Consider the following 27,858-nt stretch of genomic DNA (forward strand, 5'->3'; position numbering starts at 1 on the left):
GCCACTGAATATCTTCCATCTGAAGAGCAATACACAGTAAGTGCAGCTTATTGCTCTATAGCATATTCATAGTTTATCAAGCTTATTCAAATATGTTTATTACACATCCTTCTGAACATATGAGAGAGAATATGTGGCATGCCCAAAGTCATATAGATCATAAATGGCAGAGCTAGAGACTCAAGTCCTTTGACTCTCAATTCAATAATCTATCCTTTAATTAAAGCATGCTTCTAGATTGGGTCTTACAACCCTTCTCCGTGCCTAGAGGTCATTGCAAAAGGAAAAATTAAAAGATAACCCTTGCCTTAGGTGTTTATGATACAAGTGAAGGGGGACCTACAATGTAGGTGACTAAGTATGGCATCTTTGATGATATGGCAGAATGTGTATGATGATCTAAAAGAGATCTTCTGGGGGCACCTTGGTGGCTCCATCAGTTAAGCATCTGACTTCGACTCAGGTCATGATCTCATGGTTCGTGGTTTTGAGCCTTGCATTGGGCTCTGTGCTGACAGCTCAGAGTCTGGAGCCTGCTTCAGATTCTGTGTCTCCCTCTCTCTCTGACCCTCCCCTGCTCACACTGTCTCTCTCTCTCAGAAATTAATAAGACATTTTAAAAATAAACAAATAAATCAAAGAGATCTTCTGATACTAATTGTCTTCATGACTCTAAATAGAAAAGATATTGAAGAGTAAAGTAAATAACACCTGGAGTAAACTATGATTCAAAAGCTCATTAACTCCCATGTGTCTCTTGACAATAATGGGAATTTTGTAATTTGCTGCCTCTAATAATATGACCAAGCTGAATGTTTCATTATATATTGTGAGCAATTTGGTAGAGAGAACTAAAGGAAATAATGATTTGTACTTTACAAGAGCACAATATCCAAGACTTTGCAAAATCCCATTTATTTATAAGTTGGTCTTTCTTTAAAAGAATAATAGAGAATTTCAACTAGAGTAAGATTTGTGCAGGTAAACAAAAATCTGAAATTTACATGTATTTTTTACATGTGAATTTTGTCACTTTCATGTACTCATAATCTTCAGAACTAGGATAACATAAAGTCATAATTAGCATATTAAAGTAAGAACCAAGAACAACGTAATTTTTATTTTATTCAGTTCTAAATCAATTGTGTCTTTATTGGACAATAATTAAATAAAGAGCCCTGCGGATGACAAAAGAATCCCTGCTCTAGAGGCACTTAAGGTGTGGCTTCATTGTGTAAATATGGTGGCAGTTAATATGGTGGCAGACTTCAGCTGTTTATGACCGCTCTCCAACTTGCCATTAAAATATCCATGAAAATATGAAAAAGTTTTTTAAAAAGCTGGCAAAATCACTGTAAACTCAAGATAAGAGAAGACCATATGCCAGATCCAGGTGGAATTTCAATTAATTGCATCAGCCATGGGGATAAATTCAAGAAGTACACTTTTGAACTGCACAACACATGCTTTAATCTCTGAACCAAAACAGGCCAGATGGACCTAGTAAGGTTAGAAAAGGCTTTGATTCACCTTCTCTGTAAGAACTTAATTCTGCAACAGTGAAGATGGACTGACTAAGAAAAACAGGTGGCCATTCTCCAACTCCAAAGGAATTAATTTTTGAGCCACATAGAACTAAGGTCTTATCCCCTCCACATGTATTCCTATTACATTCTTTTTATTGCCATCATTCCAAACTGATAATTCCCGGAACACAGCACAGAAGGAACTACATAGAGATGAGAAGAAACTTGGTAGATAAGAGAGAACCTGTTCTGTCCCCTGAGCCTGGGCAGAGATAAGAAGAATGTTAGAAGTGCATGCTGGAAGCCATGGTCTTTCTTGTAATTCTGCTCTTCAAAATATGAATTAGATTCCCCCTTCCCCCCGCCCCCTTTAGTGAGAGAATCTGACAGAGCAGAAGATCCAGGAAACTTGCACTGGATTCCTCCTTCTAACAATGATAAAATGAGTAAGGGCAAAGCTTAGCATTTATATTTAAAATTTTTAATGTTTATTCATTTTTGAGAGAGACAGAGTGTGAATGGGGAAGGGGCAGAGACAGAGGGAGACACAAGATCCGAAGCAGGCTCCAGGCTCTGAGCTGTCAGCACAGAGCCTGATGCAGGGCTCGAACCCACAAGATCATGACCTGAGCTAAAGTCAGATGCTTGACTGACTGAGCCCCCCAGGTGTCCCTTAACATTTATATTTTATGGAAACAATTTTCCAGACCCTTAGGAGAAAGTGATGGAGACCTAGAACATACCACCAATCCTTTCTGATAGCAAATCCTAACACTTCATTTGTGTCTCCCCTGACAGAAAAGCTTAAAAAGACCCACACTGAGCCCATAAAAAAAGTCACAATAAAGAGAAGATTGTTGTGAAGACTCACAAGGAGACTTGTGACTTAAGTCTTAAGACTTAAGACTTAAGATTCTTAATATGATCTTCTGTAATAAGCCAATGAAAGTTTCAGAAACCTCTACTTTGTATCCTCAGAACGTTGTGATAGAAGAGTATTTCCACTTTTAAAATGGCTATAAAAGATAGTGGTTCAGAGAAATGTACTTTTGGTTTCCACTTTTAGATATCACACAAAACTCAAAGAGAATGAGAAACAAGAGCACGTATCTTCATTTTCAACAAAGCCAGGCAACAGCTATAACTTACTAAAATTTCTAAGCAAGAACATAGTCCAGGTCTAATAGCATTATGGGACAAGCCTAGGATATGTATTCATATCTGTAAATATCACACAAAGCGCTCTAAACACAGACCTCCAAAGCAATTGGCACCCCTAACCAGTGAGCTCTGGTTTGGAATAAGGAGGATGAGAATGTTGTCTGGTAGCCACCATTTCTCTGGACTTATTTCATTGCAATGTCTTAAGCAGCAGAGAATTCAAGGGTAAGTAAGAGATAACACAGAGAAACCGTATTTGCTGGAGGATGCCTGGTGGTAAGGCAGCGGATGAGAGACTTTGCATAGGGTGAGTTACCCAACCAGGTTAATTCCAGTAGGTTATGGAAAGTAAAGGCAAAAAGAAGTCACACACACACACGTCATAAAGAGAATTTCTAAAACATTGAAACATAGTCTTAGTCCTTAACCCATAGGAAACTTCAAAGTCTGGAAAGTTATAATATGAATGATAGGAATAGTAAGAAAATCAAAAGAAGTAACACAGGATGATTTCAAAGATATTACGGATAAACAGAGGAGAGGAATATGGAAAGAAGTTACTGATAAAATATACTCATTCTAAAAAGTTTTAATGGAGCAAATACCAATCGTGGGCAAATTCACCCCCATAAAAATCAAAATTAAAAAGCAGAAGTTTGTCTTTGAATTGCTTTTAAAGTAGTTGTCTCTAGGGGCTCAATCAGCTGTGTGTCCAACTTCAGCTCAGGTCATGAGTTCAAGCCCCATGTCAGGCTCTGTGCTGCCTGGAGCCTGCTTCAGATTCTGTGTCTTCCTCTCTCTCTGCCCCTCCCCGGCTTGTACTCTGTCTCTGTCTCTCTCTCAAAAATAAATAAAACATTAAAAAATTTTTTAAAAAGATGTCTGTAAAATAAAAGGGAAGAGGGGCACCTGGGTGGCTCAGTCGGTTGAGTGGCAGACTCTTGATTTTGGCTTAGGTCATGATCTCAGGGTCTTGGGATCAAGCCTCACATTGGACTCCTCCCTGGGTGTGTAGCCTGCTTAAGATTCTCTCTCCCCCTCTCCCTCTTTTCCTCTGTCGCTCTTCCCACTACCAGTCTCTCTCTCTCTCACTCTATAAAATAAAGCAAATAAATTAAATAAGAGGGAAGATATAACAAGGGAACAGAAGGAGATTAAATTTGATCTTTTACCAGGTAAGAAATAAACAAAAAATGTTTAAAACCATTCCAGAAGTAAAGGATAACATCAAAAGCAGAAAACATTTTCAGATAAATGAGGCAAATGATAGGTTTGGGGAAAAGGAGCAAAATGAAATGAAAATTAGTACAGTGAAAGGTACGATAAAGGTTACCCATGTGGAAAACAGACATGGGAAATGCAACATAAGAATAGTATGTATCTCCCTCTGCACCTACCATAAAAAAGAAAACTGACTTAATGAGACAGAAAATAAAGATATTTGTAATGTTGCCAAAAATGTTTCTTTAAAACCCCTTTCATCTGTAGACTGTAAGGGCACACTATGCCATGGCAAAATGTTTACATAATCATCAGCAATGAGAAATAATATTCTGGGGGTGCCTGCATGGCTCAGTCCGTTAAGCATCAGATTCCTGATTTCTGCTCAGGTCACGATCTCATGGTTTTGTGAGTTCAAGCCCCACATGGGCTCTGTGCTAACAGCACAGAACCTGCTTGAAATTCTCCCTCTTTCTCTGCCCCTCCCCCCACTCGCACTCTCTCTGCCTCTCTCAAAATAAAGAAATTGTAGGTAAAAAAAATATTCTGGTAAAACGATCAGTTTCAAAGACAGGAAAGTAAGACCAGTGAAAGCTAGTCATCTGTTATGGGGAAAAAAATAAGATTCATTTCAGACTTTTCCATAGCAAATTTCAAATCTAAAAATGTTATAAAATTCTCAAGAGAAGAAAATGTGATCCAAGTATTTTATACCTAGCTAATCTGCTATTAAGGTATAAAACTGACAGATAAATAGTGTGAAACATGCCAAGTCTAAGATTCCTTGAGCTTGTATTAAAGACACTGATGAGAACTTTAGTCAACGGAGATATAAATGCAGACCTTACAAAAAGGGTCTGGCATGAACATTTGATTCCTTTAGCTATAAATCTTAAACTAATGCAAATATGAGGATAATGATCACAGAGCAGAATATGGACTTTATAAGCCAGATGATGTAGAAATTAAGAATCTAATTAATAAATCAGAAAAAAAGTAATCACAAATAGTAATAACCCTAAGTAGATGAGTAGGGATTAATTAGGGTTAATATCACAAGTGGATATCATAAATCTAAGAGCCGATTCTTTGATAAATATGAAAACAATAATAGTAAAATAGATATAAATTGATAGAAAACTAAATTAGGAAAAATGGGGATAGCACAAACTTACAAACTAATTATAATAATTACAAGGATGATTTTATCAGCGTAAAGAGGATATGTTCTAGGATTTAGATGAAATGATTAATTTTCTAGGAAACTATAAATACCCAACAGTGACCTACAAAAGAGAAAATATGAACAGATCAAATACCATGCAGGAAACAGAGAAAGATGTCAAAGAGATAATTAAAAAAAAAAGATACGCCAACCTCCAAATGGTATTACAAGAGAACTCTACTAAGGGAAATTCTACTAAGGAGAGGATAGCTGCAGAACTATTTAAATGTTCGCTGAGGTAAGATAAAAAAAGACATCTACTAAATTCTTTTACCAAGTGAGTATAACATTGATACCTAAACCCCAGGCAACAAAATGAAAACAAGAAAGTTGTTTGGAAAGGAAGATAGTCAGATGAACCTCACACTTTTTTGACACTGAACACCAGGCAACTGAACACCAGGCAACCACAAAATAGTGGAAAATGTCGTGACCCAAGAACGTGAGTCAGAAAATGTGGTCACTTAGGTGTGAAGGCAAGAGAAAAACAATCTTTTAGATATTCAATGGCTCAGAGAATATACCATCTATCCATTATGCTTGAACAATCTATTTCAAGATATTTTAGCCAACTGAGGTAAATGAAATAAAGAACTGAGGAATAGGGAAAATAATTGTATAAGAAGATTGTCATTAACACCAAAACCAATTTATAAATATATATGTATATGTGTGTGTATAAAATATACATATATATAATTTTGTATGTAAATATGTGTATATATATATAAATTTATGTGTACATATATATACATATATATGTAAATTTGATGCTGAATGTTCATCTATGAATTTATTTAGTATCTTATGGCAAGAAAGAAAAATTTAAAGAGATACTTCCCACTGGAGATGGAAAAAAAATCTGTAAAACCACTGGACTGAAGAGAACACCAAGAGTACAATTATAGACTTTTGGGTTCCTGTAGGTCAATTGCAGTTTTCTAATTCAATCTCTCCATACATTGTCAAAAAAGCATACAGATCCACATGAAGAGTAAATAAAACTATTCACCACTCGGGGCTCATGGGTGGCTCAGTCAGTTAACTGTCCTAGTTCAGCTCAGGTCATGATCTCACAGTTTGTGAGTTCCCACCTCGCATGGGGCTCTGTGCTGACAGTGCGGAGCCTGGAGCCTGCTTCTGATTCTGTGTCTCCTTCTCTCACTGACTCTAACCTGCTCCTTCTGTGTCTCTCAAAAATAAAATAAATGTTAAAAATGTTTTAAAAAATACTATTCACCACTAATTTTTACAGCAAAACTAGAAGGCAGCATGTAATATGTGAAAACATTTCAAAATATTCCAAAGCCAGTTCTGGAGCCGTGCTATAACAGAGAGTGCATGTGAACCCAGTATCCAAGTGAGAAACCAACATGGCAGTACACAGATAAAATCACCCCCATAAAAGAGAGTCCCCATCCGAAATGTGGAAAATACTCGGAACAGGTCTAAGGCCAACTGGATCAGAACATAACTACTGAAAGATCAAAAGGAAATAGCTTGAAGGATGAAGAAGAAATTTTGGCAGTCTTGGAGAGATATAATTTCTATGGGAGAAGAACCAACTTAGAAAGCAGAGGCATTGGAGCACCTAGGTGGCTTAGTCGGTTAAGTGTCCGACTTTCGCTTAGGTCATGATCTCGCGGTTCGTGGGCTCGAGCCCCACGTCGGGCTCCGTGCTGACTGCCAGCTCAGAGCCTGGAGCCTGTTTCAGAGTCTGTGACTCCCTCTCTCTCTGACCCTCCCCTGCTCACGCTGTCTCTCTCTCTCTCCTAGAAATAAATTTAAAAAATTAAAAAAAAATTAAAAAAAAAAAAAAGAAAGCAGAGGCATTCTTTGGATGCTTGGAGATAAAAGGAAAGAAGCCACTTATACACAGATTTTTTTTTTTATACATACAGTACACTTCTATAAATGTAATTTCTCTTCCTGTTGGTTTTTTCTTTAGCTTACTTTATTGTAAGAATATAGCATAGAAGTCATATAACATACAAAATATGTGATAATTGACTATTTATGTTCCCAGAAAGGCTTTCAGTCAATAGTAGGCTATTAATAGTTAAATTTGGAGGATATACATGGATTTTCAACTCCAAAGAGGGTCAGCACCCCTAATCCTCATGTGGTCCAAGGGTCAATTGTATACATAATCAAATTTCCCAAAAAGAAACACAGAGCCATGGACAAGAGAACTAATATTTAAACTGTAATCCCAAGAAAAATTTCTATAAGTAGAAGAAAACTCGGGTCCATGAATTGAAAGAACTCATTGTGTCCATGGAAAAAATGGCCTTCATTGGTAAACTCTACAACATGATCTAATAAACCTATTAAACATCAAATATATAAAAGTAATCTTCTGTGCATCCACGCAAAAAGACCAATTCAGTTACAAAGAAAATAGGTCATAAAGTAAGAAAATAATGGAGGAGCAATTTTAAGAAACTAAAGAAAATGTGAGCCAATAATTTTATATGTAGGCAAGCTATCTTTTAAATATCAGTCCTATACGAGTTCGAGCCCTGCATGGGGCTCTGTGCCAACAGCTCGGAGTCTGGAGCCTTCTTCGGATTCTGTGTCTCCCTCTTTCTGCCCCTCCCCCACTCATGCTCTGTCTCTCTCTGTCTCAAAAATAAGTAAACATTAAAAAAAATCAAGTATCAGTCCTATAGAAGAAGTCTGATACAGACAAAAACTAAGTAAATACACATGAGCTCTACCTAAAAAAATTGTGAGATACAATTGAAGCAGTGATTAGAGGAAAATGGAAAGCTCTACAGACTTATGATACTTAGCTAAATAAATATTAATAACTGAAAATAAGCCAGTTAAATCCCCAACTCAGAACGATAGGAGGGAAAAAGAAGAAAGAAAATTTTATTTTATTATTTTTTCATTTTTTAAAAATGTGTATCCAAGTTAGTTAACATATAGTGTAATAATTATTTCAGGAGTAGAATTTAGTGATTCATCACTTTAATATAACACCCACTGTTCATCCTAACAAATGACCTCCTTAATGCCCATCACCCATTGAGCCCACTCCCCCACGCAACACCCCACCAGCAACTCTCAGTTTGTTCCTGTATTTAAGAGTCTCTTATGGTTTGCCTCCCTTTCTGTTTTTATCTTATTTTTGCTTCCTTACTCCTGTGTTTATCTGTTTTGTTTCTTAAATTCCACATGAGTGAAATCATATATTTGTCTCTCTTTGACTGACTTCACTTAGCATAATAAACTCTAGTTCCATTGAAGTTGTTGCAAATGGCAAGATTTCATTCCTTTTGATCACCAAGTAATAATATTCCATTGTATAGATATACCACATCTTCTTTATCCATTCATCAGTCAATGGACATTTAGGCTCTTCCTATACTTTGACTATTTTCCATAGTGCTGCTATAAACACTAAGGGTATATGTGCCCCTTAAAATCAGCATTTTTGTATCCTTTGGATAAAGACCTCATAGTACAATTCCTGGGTTGTAGGGTAGTTCTGTTTATAACTTTTTGAGAACCTTCCATACTGTTTTTGAGAGTGGCCACACCAGTTTGCATTCCCACTAGCAGGCTCTTCTTGAAAAAAAATTTTAAAATAAAGAAGTAGAAATCAATAGAATAGGAAGTAGAAATATGGTAAAACTAAATAAATCAAAATATTGAATCTTGGTGAAAAATTAACAAAATAGATAAACCACTAGCTAATGTAACGCAGAAAAAGAGGAGAAATTGTATATACATAAAATAAATGGTGGTGGGGGGGAAATAACTTTTGAAAAAGAGTAAATTATAAAAGTCATAACAGATTGTTCTGTACAATTCTATGCAAATATATTTGAAAAATAAAATGAAATGGATAGCTTCCTACAAAAATACAATGTGCCAAAATTGACCTCAATAGAGATAAAAGTTTCAAGCAAATAATTTTTGACAGTAAAAACCAGTGAAATATGAAAGACACGAGAAGCACCAGATTCAGATATTTTTCTTAAAGACATTCCATCAACCTTCCTCCTGGGCCTAGATAGAGAAGGGAAATTTCCAAACTTCTTTAATGAAGCAAGTATGGCATTGATGCCCAAACCAATAAAAATATAAAAAGAAAACTTAAGAACCAGTCTCATTTTTTAATACTGATGCCAAAATTCAAAGGTAAACACCAGCAAACAGATTCCAATGGTATATTAATAAAAATACCCAAGATCAAGTGATTTATTCCCAGGTGATTGAATATGAAGAAATCTGTTAATATAGTTCATTACCTTTAATATCTAAGGAGAAATGATAAATGATTATTTCTTATAGATACTAAAAAGACCTTTGACAAAATTCAGCACCCATTGCTGATTTAAAAAAATAGTAAATTCAATAAAATACGTATTGCTTCTCATTTAACACTAAATGTGTAGAACCTATTTCTTTTCTTTTCTTTTTTTTTTTTTATTTCTGAGAGAGAGAGAGAGAGACAGCGTGAGCAGGGGAGGGTCAGAGAGAGAGGGAGCCACAGACTCTGAAACAGGCTCCAGGCTCTGAAGCTGGCAGTCAGCACAGAGCCCGACGCGGGGCTCGAACCCACGAACCGCGAGATCATGGCCTAAGCGAAAGTCGGAGGCTTAACCGACTAAGCCACCCTGGCGCCCCGTGTAGAACCTATTTCTAAAGCCATATTTTACTTCACAGGGTAACTGTAGAGGTAGTTTCAGTAGGGTCAGAATAGAGTTAAAGATGCCTACTCTCTTCCATTAACAACATATTCCAGATATTAGCCTATAGATTTAGAGAAGACAAAATGATTTCCAACCTGAAACTTGGAAATAGAAGAAGCAAATCTATATCTTTTTTTGAGAGACTATGATAAAATACCTATGAAACTCAAAGGAAAAAATGATAAAACACAAATAATAACAATAATGTAGAAAGACAAAATTAATATATGCAAATACATGGCTTTCGGGTATATAAGCAACAACGAGTTAGAAGATATAATTTTATAATGGAAGAGAAAACATTTTATATTCACTATTAAAAAATGAAATACTTAAGAATAACCTTTAAAAGAAATATGCAAATTGGTTCCAGATCTGTCATGGTGGCCTAAGGTCACTGGGTCTACCTTTCTAGCTGATTACAACTAAAAACCCTAGATAAATACAAAAATGCACCACCTCTGGCCTCTAAAATAAACAACAGCAAGCAGATTGTGGAGGAAAATTAAACCTTAAAGAAGGGCCCACATAAGTGAGTTTCTCAGTTTGCTTTTTGTCTTGTAACGGGCTTTGCCCTGAGTGCAGACCTGAGTTGCAAAACTGTGGGGTGGTGAGGGCAGAGCACCAAACCACCATAATAGCCCTATTTTTCTGGTCAGAGGAAGCAGGGAAGATACCCTGGAGGCTGGAGCATGAGGAAGGAACATCCTAGATCAGAAAGGGATCCCTAATTATGCATATCAAGCTGCAGATCTTAGGCTCACTCCTGAATTGTGCAAGTGTGGGATAAACCCAAGCCAGCATAGCAGTGCCTTAGAGAACCCAGCTTACATGTGAGCCATAACCATGGGAAAGTGAAACAGTACTTGAGTCTGGACCTGTACGGTTAAGAACCTATATGGTTCTTAAATCATTACATTCACCAGAGGGTTATAACATGTCTCAGGGTCTCCACAACTAACATTCCACAATTTATAAAATACAATCATAAATTTCAGGAGAGAAGACAACAAATGCTAACCGTAAAATGACTTGAGTTTAAAATATGAAAGAAAAATTTTTTAAATCAGCTATTATAACTCTACTCTATAAAACCATGGAAAATGCACTTGAAAGCAACGGAAAGAAGCTCATTTAACCCCCAACAGGATATAAAAGCAAAAGGAAAAATAGCATGACTAAACATAGCATAATAAAAAAAAAACAAGGAATATACTGAAAAAAACAAGAAATATAAAGACATATAAACAGTTTTGAAAGCACCTAAAAAATTATGCATTATATTGACTTTTACTTCTTGCCACATGTAAAAATAACTGAAAAGGGATTATAGACCTAAACATAAAAATTAAAATTATAAAACTTTAGAAGAGGGGCACCTGGTTGGCTCAGTCAGTTAGGCATCTGGCTCTTGATCTCAGTTCATGTCATGATTTTGTGATTCATGAGTTTGAGCCCTTCATCTGGCTCTGCACATCCGTCGGTGTAGAGCCTGCTTGGGATTCTCTCTCTCCCTCTCTCCCTGCCCCTCTCCTGCTTGTATGTATGCTCTCTCTCTCAAGGTAAATAAAAAACAACATTTAAAAAATTAAGAGGGACGAAAAGGCAAGCCACACCTGGAGATATCTTCAGAATACATACATCAGACAAAAGACTTATATCCAGAATACATAAAAAAAACATACAACTTAATAACAGAAACACAAAGGACCTTCATCATCACCACCTACCATCACCACCAAATGGGCAAAAGATTTGAATGGTCACTAGAAATGAAGATATACCAAAGTGGATAAAGATATAAGGACATGAAAAGATGATCATTATTAGTCATCATGAAAATTAAACAGATTCTACTACACACCCCTTAGAATGACTAAAATTAACAAAACTTCACCAGATCAAGAGTTGGTGAGGATTTGAAGAAAGTAGAATTCTCATATACTGCTGATGACAGTGTAAAACAGTAAAATCATTTTGGGAAATGTTTTGGCAATTTAAGAAGAAGCTAATACACACCTAGCAAAACACCTAGCCATTCCTCCCCTAAGAATTGACTGAAGAAAGGAAGGGAGGGAGGGACAGAGAAAGAAAGGAAAGAAAGGAAGGAAGGAAGGAAGGAAGGAAGGAAGGAAGGAAGGAAGGAAGGAAGGAGAAAGAAAGAAAGAAAGAAAGAAAGAAAGGAGAAAGAAAGAAAGAAAGAAAGAAAGAAAGAAAGAAAGAAAGAAAGAAAGAAAGAAAGAAAGAGAAAGAAAGAAAGAAAGACGGAAAAAGACCTGTTCACACAAAGTCTTACATATTTTTGTTTATAGCAGCTTTATTGGCAATAGTCAATAACTGAAAACAACCCAAATGTTGATCAGCAGATGAGTGGCTAAACAAATTGTGGTATATCTAAACAATGGAATGCTACCTTGTAATAAAAAATAACAAAACTATTGATACAACATGGGTGAATCTCAAAATTATGTGAAAGAAGTCATACCAAGGGCGCTTGGGTGTCTCAGTCGGTTAAGTGTCCAACTTCTGCTCAGGTAATGACCTCACAGCTTGTGGGTTTGAGCCCCAGGTCGGGCTCTGTGCTGACTGCTCAGAGCCTGGAGCCTGTATCGGATTCTGTGTCTCCCTCTCTCTCTGATCCTCCCCTACTCATGTTGTCTCTCTCTCTCAGAAATAAATTTTAAAAAATTAAAAAAAAATTTTTAAGTCTCTTTAAAACAAAAAGTTATACCAGAAAAAGAAGTACCACCTATATGAATAAAATTGAAAATTTGTAGACGTCTCATCTCTGGCCTGACATGTAAAGAGTTTGGAAGTTGTCATCCTATGCTTATAATCAGGAAAAAGCTAAACAAACTGAAAAACAATTACTCTTCTTAGATTCATCAGAATTGGCTTTACAAGGCAAACCACAGCCTTGGAAACAGGTCAGAATACAGGAAATCACAGCTTCGTGGGATCAGCAGCCACTGCTTGGAGCTTGTCAAGAACAATCAAAGGGTAATTGACAAATTGCTGGAGACAGAGCATGGACTAATATGAGAAATAAAAACTCCTGGGTGCCCAGAACCGCTAGGTTTGCAGGTTGAAGATCAGAGAAAACTCCCTGCATTCTTTTGGCAAGGGGATGGGATAAGCAGCTATTTTAGATAACTCCAGAGTTCTCTGCTCTCCTTAACAATGGCCTGCCCTTGAAGATATGAACAGACACTTCTCCAAAGAGGACATCCAGATGGCCAACAGACACTTGAAACGATGCTCAGCATCCCTCCTCATCAGGGAAATACAAATCAAAACCACACTGAGATACCACCTCACGCCAGTCAGAGTGACTAAAATGAGCAAATCAGAGAACTCTAGATGCTGGCGAGGATGTGGAGAAACGGGCACCCTCCTACACTGTTGGTGGGAATGTAAACTGGTACAGCCCCTCTGGAAAACAGTGTGGAGGTTCCTCAGGAAACTAACAATAGAACTCCCCTAGGACCCAGCAACAGCACTGCTAGGAATTTACTCAAGGGATACAGAAATGCTGAGGCATAGGAGCACATGTGCCCCAATGTTCATAGCAGCACTCTCCACAATAGCTAAAACATGGAAAGAGCCTAAGTGTCCATCAATGGACGAATGGATCAAGAAGATGTGGTTTATCTATACCATGGAATACTACATGGCAATGAGAAACAATGAAATCTGGCCATGTGTGGCAACATGGATGGACCTTGAGGGTGTTATGCTGAGCGAAATAAGTCAGGCAGAGAAGGACAAATATCATATGTTTGCACGTATAGGAGGATTAGGAGGAACTTGACGGAGGAACAAGGGGGAGAAGAAGGGGGGAAATGGTGGGGGAAAGGGAGAGAGGCAAACCATGAGAGACTCTTGAATGCTGACAAAAACTGAGGACTGATGGATGTGGGGGGGAGGAGGGATGGGCATGGAGGAGGGCACTTGTGGGGATGAGCACTGAGTGTTATGTGGAAACTAATTTGACAATAAACTATTTGTAAAAAATAAAAATAAATAAAGAAAAAATAATAAAGAAAAAAACAAAAACAAAATAAAACAAAAAACAATGGCCTGCCCTCAAGGGAAACTATTTTACCAGAGCTTAACTTACTTGGGCTCTACCGGAGTCTAACTAATCTGGGGAAAGGACTAAGACAGAATCAAAAGGAAATGTTAAAATCACACATACTGTTACAGAGATGAAGAATGCCTTTGATGGCCTTATCATTAGACCAGACAAGGTTATGGTAAGAATCAGTGATCTTGTATTCAGTGAAATTGTCTTTCAAGATTTAAGGAGACAAAAAGACTTTTCAGGCAAATGAAAACTGAGAGAACTTGTCATTAGCAGACCTGCCTCGGAGGAAATGTTAAAAGAAATTCTTCAGAGAGAAGGAAAATGAAATAGGTCAGAAACCCAGATCGGCATAAACAAAAGAACATTAGAGAAAGAATAAATTAAGGTAAAATAAACTATTCTATTTCTATTCATCTTAATTCATTTACCAAATAATGGTTTTCCAAAAAAATAATAACTGTATACTGGCTGAGAAGAGCTTATTGATAAATGAAATGAGTGACAGCAACATAATAGGGAACAGGAGGGAGAAGTCAGGAATATTCTAAGGTACCTGCATTACCCAGGAAGTGGTGTAGTTATTGCAAAGGGAATCTTGTGTTTCTGCTGTGTTTGTGTTCATCTGTAATAAAAAGCTAATTATTTTAATTCAGATGTTACACGTTACAATGGATTCTATATGATGAATATAGCCATGATAAATAACTGATAAATTTGAGTTTCCTTGAATAGAGGAGGAAGATTCTCTGCAATCATCCACCTCAGGTATTTCTGAGGACTATGATCCACAATTTCTAATCTGCATGTTGTTATATGGATGAATTATAGTAATTCTGTAACAGTTTATTCTGTTACATTTCCACTAATCCTACCCCTCATTCTTGACTAACTTGAACCCTCATCTTACACAATTAAATATATATAGTTATTTATGAGTATAGGACAATATATTTTGTGATGTACCCTGATGTGATGGAAATTCTTTTCTTTAAGAAATATCTTAAGATTAAAACATTTATAACAAATGAACACAGATAAGATTTAATAAACAAAATTTTGGAGCTTCTGTAAGAATTGACACCCATTCAAATATATGTTTGGGTAAATTACCCAATTATATCCTACAATTCTTAGTTTGTTAGCTCTAACAGGTTTGGGGTTTTTTGTTGTGGCGGTGGTGGGTTTGTGTGTGTGTGTGTGTGTGTGTGTGTGTGTGTGTAGTCTTTGAAGTTTTCTATATGCAAGATTTTGTCATCTGAAAACAGGGCTCATTTTACTTCCTTTCCAATTTAGATGCTATTTAGTACTTTTTCCTGCCTAATTGCTCTGCCGAAGATTCTCAGTTGAATAGAAGTTAGTATTCTAACCTTGTTCTTTTTTTTTTTTTAATATTTTTATTTTATTTCTAGGAGAGAGAGAGAGAGAGAGACAGTGTGAGCAGGGGAGGGTCAGAGAGAGAGGGAGTCACAGACTGAAACAGGCTCCAGGCTCTGAGCTGGCAGTCAGCACAGAGCCCGACGCGGGGCTCGAACCCACGAACCGCGAGATCATGACCTAAGCGAAAGTCGGATGCTTAACCGACTAAGCCACCCAGACGCCCCTCTTACCTTATTCTTAATCTTAGAGAAAGGGCTTTCATTTTTTCATTATTGAGTATGCTAGCTGTGAGCTTTTCATATATGGCCTCCTTTACTATGTTGAGGTATTTTCCTTTTATTCCTAATTTGTTGAGAGTTTTTATCATTAAAAGGTATGGAACCTTGTCAAACTCGTTTTATATATGTATTGAGATGATCATATGATTTTTTAAATCATTTATTTTGTTAATGTGGTATATCACATTAATTGATGTTTGTATGTTGAATCATCTACTCTCCCAGGGATAAATCCCATTTGGTGATGATGTGTGATCCTTTAACATACAAAAATTAGTCACATTTCTATACACTAAAAATGAATTACCTAAAAATGAAATTAGGAAAATAATCACAATAGCATCAAAAAGAATAAAATACTTGGGAATCAGCTTAAGTAAGAGGATGAAATACTTGTATACTAAAAACTACAAAAACACTGATGAAAGAAATTGAAGAAGACACAAGCAAATGGAGAGATTTCCAGTGTTCATGAATTGGAAGACTTAATACTGTAAAGTGTTCCTACTTCCCAAAGTGATCTACAGATAAATTCAAATTCCTGTAGAAATCCCAATGCCACTTTTTACAGAAATGGGAAAAAAAAATCCAAAATTCATATGGAACCATGAATAGCCTAATAAGTCTTAAGAAGAACAATGAAGTTTGAGGCATTAAACTTTCTGGTTTCAAAATATATACCAAAGCTACAATAATCAAAAGAGTATGCTACTGGCATAAAGATTGACATACAAACCAGTGGAACATAATAGAAAGCCCAGAAATAAACCCTAGCATATGCTAGAAATTGACCTTCAATAAGGATGTCAAGAATATACAATAGAGAAAGGATGATTTCTTCCAAAAGCGGTTCTGTGAAAACTGGATATCTATATGCAAAAGATTAAAATTGAAATCTTATCTTACACCATACATAAAATCAACTCAATATGGATTAAATACTTGACTTTTAAACTTGAAGCTGCAAAACCCCTAGAAGAAAACAGGGGAAACACTCTTTGACATTAGTTATTGGTTATGGCAGTGATTTCATAGATAGGACAGCCAAAAGTATGCTTTTTGGCAATGAAACCAAAAATAAACAAATGGGACTACATCAAGCTAAAAGGATTCTGCGTAGCAAAGGAAAAAATCAATAGAGTGAAAAGGCAACCTAGAGAATGGGAGAAAATATTTGCAAAGCATGTATCTGTTAAGGAGTTAATCTCCAAAATATAGTTAATCTCCTACAACTCAATAGCATAAAAACGAATAACCTGATAATTTGAAGACATTTTGATATTGAAGAAGACACTTAAATGGAAAGATACTCCATCCTCATGGATTGGACCAGTCAATGTTGTTAAAATGTCAATAGTACCCAAATAAATCTACATATTCAGCGCAATCCTTATCAAAATTCCAATGGCATTTTCAAAGAAATAGAACAAATAACCCTAAAATATGTATGGAACCAAACAAAAACCAAAACCTGTATAGCCAAAGCAACCTTGATAAGAATAACAAAGCTGAAAACATCATACTTTCCGATTTCAAGCCAAACTACAGAACTATAGTAATTAAAACACTACAGTATTGACGAACAAATAGACCCATAGGTCAATGAAATAGAAAAGAGAGCCTGGAAAACAAACCTATGGATATATGACCAATTAATTTATGACAGAGGTGCTCAGAATATACAATGGGGAAAGGACAGTCACTTTAATAAATGGCATTGGAGAAACTGAATAGCCACATGCAAAAAAAATAACACTAGATCACTATCTCACACCATACACAAAAATTAAGTTAACATGAAGATTTATTTTTTAAGTTTTTTATTTATTACTTATTTTTGAGGAAGACAGAAAGAGTGTGAGCAGGGAAATGGCAGAGAGAGAGAGAGAATCTCAAGGAAGATCTGTACTATCAACACAGAGCCCAATGTGGAGCTCGAACTCACAAAACTGTGAAATCATGACCTGAGCGAAAATCAAGAGTCAGACGCTTAACCAACTGAGCCACCCGGGCTCTCCTGAATTGAAAATTTAAACATAAGACTTGAAACTATAAAACTAGAAGAAACCACAGGTGATAAATACCTTTAACATAGGTCTTGGTGATAATTTTTAAAATCTTCCACCAAAAGCAAAAAGAACAAAAGGAAAAATGAATAAATGGGATTACATCATACCAAAAAGCTTCTTCCCAGCAACATAAACCATCAAAACAAATGAAATTTATTTGAAATGAAAACAAATGAAAAGTCAACTTATTAAATGGGAGAAAGTATTTGCAAATCATATACCTGACAAAGAACTAATATCCAAAATATAGAAAGAACTTGTACAAGCCAACCACAAAAACAAAACAAAACAAAACAAAACAAGACAAAACAAAACAAAAAATCCCCCACAAATCCAGTTAAAACATGGACAGAAGATCTGAGTACACATTTTCCAAAGAATATGTACAGAACACCAATAGGTACATGAAAAGATTCTCAGCAGCATTAATCATCAGAGATATGCAAATCAGACCCACGATGAGATATCACTTCACACCTGTTAGAATAGCTATTAACAAAAAGATAAGAAATAAAAGTGTTGGTGAGGGTGTGAAGAAAAGGGAACCCTTGAACACTCTTTGTGGGAACGTAAACTGATGTGGCTGCTATGGAAAACAGTATGGAGATCCTCAGAAGATTAAAAAATGTAACTACCATATGATTTAGCAATTCCACTTCTGGGTATTTATCTGAAGAAAAATGAAAACACAACTTGAAAATATATTTGAACTCCCATGTTCACTGCAGAATTATTTACAATTAAGGTATGGAAACAACCTAAGTGTCCATCAACAGATGAATAATATAGAGAAATTGTGGTATATATACACAATGGAATATTACTCAACCATAAAAAAGAATGAAATGTAGCCATTTGCAACAAATGGAGAGAACTTGAGGGCATTATGGCAAGTGGAATAAGTCAGAAAGAGAAAAACAAATACCATAAGATCACTCTTATGTGTGGAATCTAAAATAAAACAAAAGAATGACAACAAAAACAAAAATAAGTCCATAGATTAAGACAACATATTAGTGGTTGCCAGAGGAGAGGTGTGGGGACTGAAAGAAATGAGTTAAGGGGGCCAAAGAAGAAAATCAAAATGTGTTAAGGGCTCGAATAGACATTTTTCCAAAGAAGACATATAAATGAGAAATAGACATATGAAAAATATTCAATGTCACTTATCATCAGGAAAATGCAAATCAAAATTATGAGATATCATCTTGTAGATATCATCTTGCCAGGATGACTGGCATCATGAAGACAAGAGATAGAGTGTTGGTGAGGATGTGGAAAAAAGAGCATCTTAGTGCACCATTGGCAGGGATGCAAAATGGTGCAGCTGCTATGGCAAACAGTATGAGGGTTACTCAAAAAATAAAAAATAGATTACCATATCATCCATTACCCCACTTCTGGATGTTTATCCAAAAGAATTGAAGTCAAGATCTCAAAATGATACTAGCACTCCTATGTTCATTTCAGCACTTATTAGTAATAGCTAATGTGTGGAGACAACCTAATTGTCCATTCACAGATGAATGGATAAAAATGTGACCTATACATATAATGGCATATTATTCACCCTTAGAAAAAGAAGGAGATTCTGAAATGTGTGCCAACATGGTAGAATCTTGAGGACATTTTGCTACGTGTGATAAGCCAGTCACAGAAAGAAAATACTACATGATTCCATTTATTTGAAGTATCTAAAATAATCCAATGCATAGAATCAAGAGTAGAATGGTGATTGCCAAGGGATAGGGGAGAGGAAAAAAGGGAATTATTAATCAACAGATGTAAAAGTTCAATTAGACAGCAAATTCTAGAGATCTACCCATACAACATTGTACCTGTAGTCAACTCTACCATATTGTACAGTTAAAATTTTGTGAAGAGATATTTCTCATGTTATGTCTTCTTGATACAGTAAAAGAAAAGAAAGTTCAAAACACTGTTCAAAACAAAAAGAGATTTTTAAGAGTTAAAAAAAACTGCTTAGGCACCCAAATTTTTGAATCTCCATATTAATAATGTCTCCCTCACAGTAACATTGACAAGATTAAATCAGATAGATGTAAAAATGATTCTTGCTACATAATCTTATGTAAAGGTGGGATAGAGAGAAAATTTGCGAGGGACTTAAAAGTCCCTGTTTTCTTTTTAGAATTTGTTTTCCCTTCAAATTTCATAGTTAGATCTTACACATTTAGGTTGAAAGAGGAAGGACCAAAGAGTTACTTCTACTCAGATTGCTGCTCACGTCTGTCCTTTGTATGAAATGGGAGGCTATGGCCTTGTACAACAACATTGTACCTCCAACTAGATAATATAAGGAGAGAAGGAGAGAATATCGTGTTAAGTAATTAAGCTATAATAGAAAATGAAGAATTAACTGATCTTCCTCTCCCTGTATTCCTGTTAGTAATCCCAATTTATTCTGGTTTTACTTTAAGCTTCCTATTAAGGGCAATACATTCTGCTTAGAGACTTCTCTATGGAGGCTATCATTTCAATGCAGAAAAATCAAACCATGAGTTTCCTGAGGGGAAGAATTATGTCTTATTCATTTTTTTCCCAGCAATTAATAACACTTAGCATATAGGAACCCCATAAATTCTTAATGTTTAGATAAGTAAATAGAAGAAAAAATATTGTGGCAAATTATACAATGAAATCTTTGATTTTTATTTTTCACTAAGAAGAAATTTATGCCTGAAACCTAAACCAGCACAGGCTTATTCAATTTAAACAGAGCTGAAGATGAGATGGTATAAATTAAGAGTAGATAAGGAATAAAGAAATGGTAATTCTTATTTGAGGAAATGGCATCACTCAGGAGTTTTGTTTTTTTCTATTCTTTATCCTTCACTTTCAATGACTATTTCAAGTTTTTCCTGCAGAGCCCCCAATGATACAGTCAGTTACAGCCTTGAGCTGTGCTAAATAAAGGAACAATTATAAATTTCATCGTGAAGGTCTCTCTGATACACCATTCTCTTGGGGAAAGGTAGATGGGAGAGAAAGGTGAGGGAAAGATCATGATCACTTTTTCTTATTGCCTACTTTTTCTTCTTGCCCATTGTGTGTTTTGCTACCATCCATCAGAGTTATGGCAAGAACAAGCTTTACCTTAAAATAGCTGAAAGGTACCATTGTCTATCACTTACCCACATCAACAAGTCAATTTGAAGCTCACCATCTTCTACTAGGTCAAAAGGATTGCTAATATTTTTAGAGAACATGATGGATTGCAGTGAGAATTCTAACAAAAGATGACCAAAATAAAACATCAACATCATTTTAATTTCTGAACTGGATGGAAGAAGAATGGGAAAAGCATAGATGACATTTCTCACTCAACCTTATTTGCCATTTATTTTAAAAGAGAGGAAGGAGGGCAATGGGGATAAATTTCAAGCCATCATTTAAAATTGTGGCCACAGGCACTTGTTATTGATATGTCATTGCACCATGCTACTTGATACAATTCAAAATGCATTTTTCTTTCCTTGAACTTGATTTAAGGTTGTCTGCCCACAATTCCTCCAGGGATGCTCCCCACTGTGTCTTCATTTTTCAAGGCATGTGAAGTTGACACAAAACTTCTACAGAATTTGGTCTTGAAGTCATAGATGAAACAAAATTGGTGTTTTGTGGAATCAGTTTCCTGTTTTATGAGGCATCTCTCTGAAACTTTGATGCTTTTCCTAGCTGACTCTGGGGCTAACTAGAACCACTTGCACCCCAATTTCTACCTGTATTCAAGAGTTAGCTTCTACTTCACCACTTCACATGTACCTATTTCATTTCTAGGGCTTTAGCCCCTACCTCCATAGTATAATGGTTTATAAACTGGTGTCTATGGAACACTCAAGGGGCCAGAGGAGGTTTGAGGAGAGTACAAAGAAATTGTAAAATCTACCTCCCACCTATAATTCATCCACAAAACTTCTGCCTTTATTTGCTTTATGTGTTAAGACTAATTTATATACCATATGGGTTATGGACACCACCAGTTTAAAAAGCTGGAAAATCATTACCCAATGTAGAACAACCAAAGAAAAGCAGAATCGTAGAATTTAATGCAAAAAGAGATCTCAGAAACAGCTTAGTTCAACTCTCTGATTATATAGATGAGAAAAGTAGGTTGAGGAGAAGTGAAGAAACATGTCTGAGGGCTCATGGTGATTTGAAGACATAGATCTATTGATTTCTAATCCACTATTCTAAGATTTTTGTTTTATAATGTCAGTGCTGTTTAAAAAATGGAGAGTGTGGAAACATTTCTAATGGCTAACCAAACTGCATGATGTTGTTAAGTACTTTAAAGATCCTATGGAATATTAAAACAGATTAGTCCCCATTCAGTAATACCTCCATTCATCTATTCATCCATCTACCCATCCTTAGCTAAGAAAATATAGGTTAATAATAGAAGCCTATTTCTTTTCTTTTTATTTTTTTTAATGTTTACTTATTCTTAAGAGAGAGACAGAGTGTGAGCAGGGGAGGGACAGAGAGAGGGAGACACAGAATCTGAAGCAGAATCCAGGCTCTGAGCTGTTGGCACAGAGCCTGATGTGGGGCTCAAACCCACAAACTCTGAGATCATGACCTGAGCCAAAGTCAGACACTTAACTGACTGAGCCACCCAGATGCCCTTGTTTCTGATTATATTTTTTTTTACAGTAGAAATACTGTAATAAATTCACCCAATTCTCAAGCATTCAAAATCTGAAGACTAGAAGCATGTCTTTAAGATATATATGAAGGTCATATATTCCAGATCTTACCTTTAAGAGACCACTGAATCAGACAGTGGACATCCATATAAGACTTCTGATCCAAGATTCCTGGGGACCCCCCAAAACAATTCACATTAAATAGAGGAACTTTCTACTTATTTTTGTGCCATGAGAACCTGGATATCAGTATATCAAAGTTGAATTACATACCGATACCACTTTTTTTGTCATAAGTGACCTATGTGTCTTCAAGCCAGATATCCTCACTTCTGGGCTTGTGTTACCCTGTAGAAGAGCATAAAACATAGGAATTAAAGTGACATGAGCAAACTTTTCACTGGTTTTCTCTGCCACCTGCTATTATAGTATCACTAGCTCCTATATCAGCCCCTTAGTTTGTACGTGATATCCCACATATGTTTCAAATCATTCTTTTAGTGACCAAAAGTCATGAGCCTGTTTCTTATTCTTCTGCTTCAGATTCATTGAGGGATGTCTGCTTCCAAGGCCTCCAGTGAGTGTGGACCCATGTGACAGTGCCCTGCATCGGCCAGCAGAACCCATAGTGATTCTCTCTTACAGGGTATAGCTGCTTCCACGGGTGTCACCATCACCTCTACAGGGCCCTGATATTGCCACTTGGCATTGTCACTGCCTTTTTCAGGTACTGCGTCTTTCAAAGAGTGCCGTCAAGTGCTGCTGCCACAATATACCACTAATGTCTCAACTCACCTCTGCCACTTGCTCTGACTAGTATCGCCTTCATTAGGGCTGTTCTTGCCGTAATGAACCATCAAGAAACCCTGGCCAAGGCTGTACGGGGATCTGGGGAAAACTGTAAAGATCTCTTCTCTGTACTTGTGTTATTTCGTTTAGTGGCATATTAAAAAGGGCTGTTCAGTTCCAAACTTCAGAGTTTTTACTGAAACAGCTGTGATGAGATAAACCTAACATAACCATGTGCACAGCTTCTTTGCTTCCCTCCTTCTGAATAGATAAAGGACAAAATCTGAGTTTGAGAAAAGCAATCAAGGAAAAAGAAGTAAAACCCCATATAAGGGATGGGGAGCATATGGTGGAGGGACAGTCCAGGTCAGATGCTTGTTGTGAATGCTCTGGGAAAAGGGTGGAGAGCTTGATAGATCAGGATGGTGCAGACAAGAGTGTTCAGATGGGAGAATTTTGTTAGGAAGCAAGAATGAGAGACTTCCAGAAATCTGGAGATGCTCCAAAATTTGGAGAGGATAGGAGGTTTTCATGCAGGTAGCTGTGGACTACGTTTCTCTACTCACATGATCCTAGAAAGATTAAAGTCTTAAATTTCAGTCTGGACTAGGTGTAGCTTTATACACGCTGTGTAGTTATTTCTGTAGTTATGTGCTGCACACCACCCTGGCTACTCCCTGTGCCTCTCTCCTCCACAGACTAAGATATGAGTTCATAAGGACTAGGTCAGGAGACAAATGCGAAGGAGAGTCACCAAGATTATACAGAGTTCCTGTTGCCTCTTGAAGCTGAGGCTTCACTACAATGTGGAGCCTCTCTCCTCCCCTGAGATGAATTCTCACCAAGAGTACTCTTAGTCCCATCAACTTCTGGTAGATTTACTCTTGAGTTAGCCAGAGTTGTCCAGCCTGGCCTTGGCCACAACTAAAAGGAATTTAGGCTCAGCTGGGACCCCCACTATCCTCTCTTTCGATAAAAAACAGAATTGTTTCTTGGGTCATGATAAGTAACTCTTGCTCATGCAGTTGAGTTCTTTGAGTGCCAGCGTAAGCTGACACTTTCATTGCTTTCTCATTCCTAGACTCCAATTTTATAGCCCCCAAATTAATTCAGAGCAGCTGAAGAAGAATCTGCTTCAGAAGACTACATGCTTCCCAAAGTATCCCAGTTGATTCAAGGGCTGATTTATTGTAGACCTGTGGGCTCACCAGCTTTTAACCTCATTTTGCTTCTCGGATCAGCATCTGTGTTTGTTTAACAGCCATTGGCTGAATCATCCTGAGAATCACGGAAGCCATGTGGAAGGCTCAGGGACCACATGGCTCATCTCCTGAAGTGACACTATGGTGGTTTATATCACTCATCAGGTTAGGATTGGTCTCATGGAAACTGAGCCCAAAGATAGTGTCTATCAGTTCTCTAGAAAAATCTCAGAATTCCCAATGATATAAGACTTTTCCCAAGGATGTCAATATGCATTTCTTCTAAAGCCAAGGCAGAAATGATGCCATCTCCCAAGGAGGCTGTATTTAATCCATGTTTCCAATGTTTACTGTGTTCCTATCACATGCCAGGCCCTGCACTCCATACAGAGATCATTGAAAGATATATGTAGTCCCCATTCTTATCTCAAGGAGGTCACTGACTGTTAGGGGAGTAAATAGGGCAGAGAGAGATACTAAGTAGAGGTGTATTCAAGGTATATGCCTGAATTCTGGTAGATGGGCATGTTTGACCATGGAAGGAGAGCAGCTAACAGTAGAGCAGAACAGAATGAGGACACTTAGGCATTCTCTTGCACATTACCACGTCTGTGCCATGAGGAGAGACACTTGGCTTCGAAGCTGTCATATCTGCCATTTGTAAAAGTCCCTCCTATCTTTCCCCAAATGCCCCCACCCTGAGTTAGTGTGATGGCTGCATATCAAAGCATCTGAAGCACTTCTGAAAAACAGAGAAGCCCTAGCCGCACCATAGACTGACTGAAAGCGGGTCTCCAGGAAAGGATCTCTGTTTCTTCAAGCTTTCTCTCCAGAGGATTCCCTAGTGGTACAGCTAGCCAGCTTGGCCCAAGCTTTCACACTCATATGTGAAAACCATTCTTCTAAAAGTTCTCCCCAAATGGCCTCAACCAAAATCCCCTGCAGTTCATTGGTGGGGCTCGGTGAGTATTCCCGGAAGTGTGCCACGTGATGTGATCTCCTTTTAAAAATTCAGCTGCAGGCCCAATCTGCCAAACAGGTACCTGGAGGGAATATGGTATATGTTAACCTTGGAAGCCCCCAAGTCTTTTTTTTTTTTTAATGTTTATTCATTTTTGAGAGAGAGAGAGAGAGAGAGCATGAGCATGAGCATGAGCAGGGGAGGAGCAGAGAGAGGGAGACACAGAATCCCAAGCAGGCTCCAGGCTCTGAGCTGTCAGCACAGAGCCTGACGTGGGGCTCAGATCCACAAATCATAAGATCATGACCAGAGCTGAAGTCTGATGCTTAACTGACTGAGCCACCAGGTGCCCCCCCACCCCCTGCAGTCTTTTTTAATCCCATTCGTTATGTCTAGACTCTCATTTGCCACCATCGGCTAGAGCTATTTAGAACATAGTGAGACCACTGTGGGCTGTGGTGATATGTGTATGAGGCCAGCTCTAGGTTACTTTCAAGGTTGCTCTTAGCCCTTCTATAACTTCCTGGAAGTACTTATATGTCAGTCAGATTGAATGTTCCTTTTTCTGTTTTGATTTGAGTATGTGCCAGGGTCAGCCACTTGCTGAGACCAGCGAGCTGACTGAAAACTTACAAGCATCCCTGAACCTTCAGACTTCACGGACACCCTGACCACATGCACTTCTTTTGCCCAGCTCCAGTAGTATCAACATGGTAATGAGCTGGCTTCAAGTCTCAACTGTGCCACCATGCATCTGTGTGACTTTGGGGGTTTCATTTAAGCTCTCTGAGTCAACTTCCTTGTCTATAAAATGAGGGAACATTGTCAAGGTCAGACCCTTTTCACTGGGGTAGTATATGGTTGATGATAGTCCTTCAAAGATGGCTATGAAATGACTTACACAGACATTGTCCCTGCTAATGCTCTAAGTAGTTAGAAATGCGATTCCTAGAAATGATTTCTCAAAAGCCACCCCTTATTCATTAAAATGGGAAAGAAGAAAATAGCCTAGCATTTATCCTATAACTATCATGCACCAGGCATGGTCTCGGGTGCTTCTTTTGTGAGTTCATCTAATTTCTTTTTTTTTTTTTTTTTTTTAACATAGGAAATTAAAATAATTTAATGTTGGCTCTGACAAAAGTGAAATAACCAACAATGATTAATTACACAGATATGTGGTCTATTTATGAAAATGTAGTTCTTCAAAAATGGTTTTCTCACTTTTTCTTTCTGTATCTTCTCTTTTCTTGGACTACAATTAAAGGAAATAAAACTTATTCTCCTGAGATATACTTACATATCTCACATTGTAACAATGTTGACAAGCTTACCTTTTGGTTTATGTAGCACTTTTACACCTGTTACTGTTTAATCCTTATAAAACTTTATAATGAAAGCTGCATTATATCCATGTTCAGGATTTGGGGGTTGGCTCTAAAAGGTTATGTGATTTGCTCAAGAATTTATAAACAGGAAAGTTGGGAGTCAAGTACAAGTTTTCTCACCCCCAGGAAAGGGGCCCCTACCACAGCTGCTCCAAGTTATATCTCAGTTTATATATCTGATTCTTCCCTCTATTTCTTGCTAAGCCTTTGTTCCAATACTTGGAAAGTGACACAATTGTTTCCTTATTGGATACACTTCTATGAAGACAGAAATGTGTGGGGGGGTGTGTGCACGCCCGTGTGTTTGTGCATGCACATGTGCGTGTGCACACATGTGTTTTACATTTCATATAAGAGTTCATCTAATTTCTTTAAAAATCTAGGAGAATTCCTACTCTACTTGGAAGATCCCGGAAAATTCTCATCTTAGAAAATAAAGCAGACTCAGAGGGTAAAACAACTTGTCTAAGTTCACAAAGCTAGTAAATGACAGAAGCAGGACTCAGGTTAAGGTTTTGTGATTCTACATCCAGTGCTGCTGATAGCTCAAATTCTGTTATAATCCTGCAGCTGGAAGAAGTCCTTGCCTGTAAATTAACGGGCTGGTCCACTTGGGTAGAGAATGACTGTGGATAACTACCTGTGTGAGCACTGCTATTTGCCCTTCACTTCATGCTTCCCTTCAATGCCCTCCCTAAGGCGAACATCAGACTCAGTCTCTCAGTTACTGAATGAATGTCTCTGCCCCCTTTCTGTTCTCACTAACTCTTCTTCCTTAAAAAGGAAAACTAAAAATAAAGCATAGATAAGTATTAAGGCAAAATTAATGCTGTGTTTTTAATCATGCAGATGTCAGTAAAAACCTCAAGTTTAAAATCCCAAGGCAAACATAGGTGAGCCCATTGTACTAGCAGAAGAAGGAATTAATACCATAGCTGCAAATGAGAAATTTTAAGCACTGCTAGGACATTGGATTGTAGTAGAGTCACAACTTTACATTTTCTGCCTTTCTGTATGGGTAAAGTACTGATTTTGAGACTGCATTGATTTTAACCAGAATTCTTTCGCATTTTGTGAAACATTCTTTAAAAATGAAGCATTATTATAAAGAAATACTAAAAAGAAATACATAAAGGTGTTATTGCCTCAATTAATATTCATAAAAAGTGAAGAAACAGCTTGAAATGACTCTGAGGTC

General features: G+C 37.1%; 1 long non-coding RNA gene across 1 annotated transcript in view; it reads left to right on the forward strand.

Annotated features, from left to right (window-relative positions):
• LOC120244054 overlaps positions 1-23,328 on the forward strand; it is a 43,506-nt gene extending 20,178 nt beyond the window's left edge. The window contains exon 3 of the long non-coding RNA XR_005531453.1: positions 22,864-23,328. This is a non-coding gene — a long non-coding RNA (uncharacterized LOC120244054). The remainder of the gene's footprint in view (positions 1-22,863) is intronic.
• Positions 23,329-27,858: the final 4,530 nt, after the last annotated feature.

The sequence above is a fragment of the Hyaena hyaena genome, unplaced genomic scaffold, assembly GCF_003009895.1.
Source record: "Hyaena hyaena isolate Hyena2069 unplaced genomic scaffold, ASM300989v1 scaffold_366, whole genome shotgun sequence".
Lineage (NCBI taxonomy): Eukaryota > Metazoa > Chordata > Mammalia > Carnivora > Hyaenidae > Hyaena > Hyaena hyaena.